This window comes from Oratosquilla oratoria, chromosome 24 (assembly GCF_046742065.1).
Source record: "Oratosquilla oratoria isolate Oo_2021 chromosome 24, ASM4674206v1, whole genome shotgun sequence".
In the NCBI taxonomy this organism is placed as follows: Eukaryota; Metazoa; Arthropoda; class Malacostraca; order Stomatopoda; family Squillidae; genus Oratosquilla; species Oratosquilla oratoria.
Genome location: NC_134800.1, coordinates 42,003,419 through 42,008,418, shown reverse-complemented (window position 1 = coordinate 42,008,418; position 5,000 = coordinate 42,003,419). Strand labels below are relative to the sequence as shown.

The following is a 5,000-nucleotide window of genomic DNA, read 5'->3' as shown; positions in this document are numbered from 1 at the left end:
ATATTTACAATATACATACATTTTACATATATGTATGCATATATATTTGTATACACTATTCTGCCTTCCCAAGGTGTTTTCTTGTACCCCGTCCCCACGACGTAAACTCCTCTCCTAGGCCAACCCCCATCTCCTTTATGTGTGGCGGATACCTCGATCTCATCCGAAACCGCATTTTCGTCACCACCTTCTTCACAAGCAAGACGCCCTTCGGAACTCCTCTACCTCGTAAGGGCGCGTCCGCATCTTCCTCCTCCACCACAGATTCTGGCGACATCAAAGATATTTTTCGGAACTGAAGGAGACGAAGTTCTCCCGGATAAGAAAGTGCCTTCCGACTACAGCCTCCTGTCTGGTATACATCTCCCCACCAACAGAATCCCCTCCCCCATAGGCCTCCACCACCACCACCACCACCGCCACCTCCTCCCTCCAGCTTCAACAATGCCCCTCCCATTCAACCCCACCTCCTTCTCCACACAACGCCCTCCTCTTCCTCCTCCTCTTCCCCCTCATCCTCCCACAAGAGCCAGCTTCCCCCTCGTCCAGCACCAACAAATGGTGCTCGCCCATCCTCACCAACACAGCTCCCTCTGTCGCAGATGCTTCGGATCAATGGTGGTTTGTATGTAGAACAATAACACACACGTAGACCAATGGTTATTGGTTCACATGTGTGTTTATATATGTCAAACAAGAGCTATAATAATAGGTTTAGTTTGATACATTAATAAAAAACTGCAGTTATGTATATAATGTATGTACATGTATATAAGCATATGAAAGAAACTATGTATATACGAGTGGATGTTCACTCCGATGGCCATGAGGAAAGAACGCATGAAGGACTTTCTGTTCACGAAACCGCAACGCCATTTCACGTACATACAGACACACATTACGCTTGCATCCAAATGCAAGCGTAATTGAAAATACAGATATACGTACACACACACAACAATGTGTTGGTCATAATATCTCTTCTCCCTACAACCGTACACAAATTTGACCTCTCCAAAATTGAAAGCAAAGTTGTGACCTTCCCAAATCTGAAATAATTGGTGACCGTCTCCCGCTTTGAGTAAGACCGTGACCCACCGAAGAGCCATCTCTCCCTACAGTGTTCTTCGAAGGATTACCAATTCCCACCCGGAATCCCAGAAGGAAAATCCGGCAGAAGTATTCCAGGTACTGGAAATTTGTCAATATTAACTCGCGGGACTCCAAGAAGAAAATGATCACAACAGCAAGGCAAAACATTACTAAGTGAGATCTGTAATGTAGAATTACTCATCACTTCAACAATCTGATGCCTACTATACCACAGATATTGTATATTCATATTGTATATATGTTATATGTGATATATTTAATGTATATATCATATATTATGATATATGTATTATATATGTTAGATGATATATCATGCATATGATGTATTATATATGAATACAATATATTACATAGTACATGATACATAGTCTATGTTCTATGTTATGTATCAAAAACTATATATAGCATATTATGCATGAAGTATCATATACAATATATTGTACATGTTATACGAGTATATTACATATTATGTAATATCAAATGTCATATGTGTTTATGCTATATATTATACATTATATATCATATAATATATATTGCTATGTGCTTGTTTTTGTAAATGCATTAACATAACCCACGCACAACCATATTGGACATGGAGGTAAAGTAGGGGCGACATGGTCGCTGCTCGGACCGCCAGATTGCCTCTTGTGACGCTATCCTCCACAAAGCATCGGTGACGACGACTGAACTCTTGTGCAGCGATGACCGTGGCTCCCTCAGCTCTGGATGCCACAGGAGTTATGGGGCTAAGGACTGAATATTTTTTTTTCTAATTTATTTTTCTAAATATGGCACTCACGGAAACGCACATCCCACACACAGAGGTATGTATGCATGCACAAACACATACACACACACACACAGACAGACACACGGACATACATGCGCATTCATACGAACGCATACATACACAATCGCGCACGCTCGCATACGCACAGACACACACACAGTAAATCACGCACATGTCTACACAACGTATAAATAAATGCGCACTCAGACATACACAGGCACTTACATAGACATATATACACACACATACGCACATGGAGAAACATACACAGGAGCGCTCACAAGCACGTACACATATGCACTTATACATGTATATACACAGAGACATGCGCATACATATATACTTATACGCACTCACTTACACAAAAATATATGCACTATACGCATACGATTTATAGCAAAGGGCCTTTTCCTTTATTTGGAGTCAAATGCTCTCATATATCTATCTATCTATATATCCAGGCCAACTTGTAAAAAAAAAAAAAAGTACTATCTATCTATCTATATATATATATATGTACGTATGTCTGTGTGCATGTGTGTGCATCACATTCTCTATGTATTTGAATGTTGTACATACGTAAGTGTATGTAAATATATAGGAATTTGTGTATACCTATTACATATATCTACCTATAAATGAAACATCAGCGTATCGGTGTCTTGCTCCACCATTTCTGATACACAAAGAATTTCACTTGGAAAAGAATCGCCGAGACCACGACAGATTCCACATCCGGATTTTGGCTAAACACCTAAGTAACTATTGCGAACGGTGCAGTTGGATTATAGCCTTATACACACACATCTATCTCTATATATATATGTATATATATATATATATATATATATATATATGCACATATCTAGTATACACTATGTAGATATAAACACACACACACACACACACACACACACACACACACATATATATATGTATATACACACATATGTGCGTCCTCGAGCATACATACATATGTTCCGAGCATATACAAAAGCTTTCACATAAACACCCACACGAATAAATACATACATACACACACACACACACACACACACACACACACACACACACACACACACACACACACACACATATATATATATATATATATATATATATATATATATATAGAAAATAAACGTATAAATTTTTATGTACTCTACATATGCATATATTCATAGGTACACTTACACTTACACATACACTTACGCACACACACACACACACACAAACACACACACACATATATATACATAAATGCATGGATAGGTGTATGCGCATTTACGTATATACGTAGGTATATACATGCACATATGCATATATATATGGGGGTATGGTTATTTGCATACACTTATATAAACATATGTATACATGTATGGATAAATATATATGCATATACTCACATATACCTATATATGCATATATGTATCTATGTATGTGAATATATCTGTAGATATGTTATATGCGTGTGTCATATATTTTGGTCGAATATATTCTTACTAACTCATATGATATATTCGTTTGTATATTTTCACTTATAACGGAGTGATCACAAATATTCAGATCTATTTATGTACTTTTCGGTAATCATTAAAATTGATGTAAGGATGTTTGGAATTTGATGGCTAATTGATTGATTCAGGGACATGTAAATATTCATGAGTTGATGTTTAAACATACGTGAAATTGATTTATACACAGGCAGACACGCACACACACACACACACACACACACACACACACACACACACACCGAATGCTCTTCCTGAAGTTCATCTCATTATGGATGTGATAAGTATTCAAACAAATAAATAGAAAATAAATAAATTGATAACTGATTCACAAGCAAATAAATAAAACAGATAATTAAACACAATTGAAGAACAAACAATAAATTGAGACATAAATTAAATTCAAAATCTTTAACTTGACATGCACAGCGAAACTGCCCAAATTATGATAATTAATTATGTAATCATGTATTTAACCAAAGGCGGTAGAAGTTAACCAAAACGCGGAGGTTAATGTTATGTAGCTAGTTAGGTTAAGCACTCGGAATAGGTTTAAAATGTTACGTGTATGTGAGAATATATATATATATATATATATATATACATATATATATATTATATATATATATATATATATATATGTATATATATATACACTCGTATATATAAACACATATATGTGTTAATATATACTGATATGTGTGGTTACACACGTATGCTCACCCACTTGCACACGCACACACACGCTCACAAACACACACACACAAACTCATATACTTACACAGGCACACTCACGCGTACAATACACACGAGCACATTCACGCATACACGCACACACACACATACGTACACTCATACACACGCACGCACATGCATACACACACACTAACGTACATACACACAATGCACGTGCGCATGTACAAATACCTATTTTTATATATGCATATTCATATGTACCAATATTTGAGGGTTTATATGTAATATGCATAAAATGTACATACATGTACACATACATACGTACATAGCCTGCATACACATTTCTATGTATACATACATGTCTATATATACAGTATATAAGAACATAATGTGTACATACATTATATATGCAAACATATCGATATACACACATGTATATATACACACATATATATATGTATATGCAACCATCGATACATACATAAATGACATTTATACATATAATACAAGCACACACACACACGTTCCTCATTATCTTTATAAACTTCAATAAATCTTATTCTTGTTTTTTTTTTATCTATTCACAAATGTTTTCACAGATTCAATCAAAGCTTATTTGTAGTCAACCACACCTAAAAGCCAGGCCCGCACAGCCACCAAAGCCACCCACAGCCAACCCGCAAGTCTTCCGAAGAGTTACGAAGCCTCCCAAAGCCCCAATGAAGAATCCCGGGCCACGGCCGAATTGATTATTTTTTATATTTTTACAAACCCGCTGTCGGAAGCTGCTCAATCTCTTGTCGTTGTACATCTGAACACAGAGTTCGGTCGATATGTTTATTATTATTATTTTTTTTTTGTACGTAAAAAAATATCTTTCTCCCCTA

General features: G+C 36.3%; 1 pseudogene; it reads right to left on the bottom strand.

The window, feature by feature from the left end:
• The window catches only part of LOC143038576 (uncharacterized), a 35,315-nt pseudogene that overhangs the window by 30,231 nt on the left and 84 nt on the right, over positions 1–5,000 (bottom strand).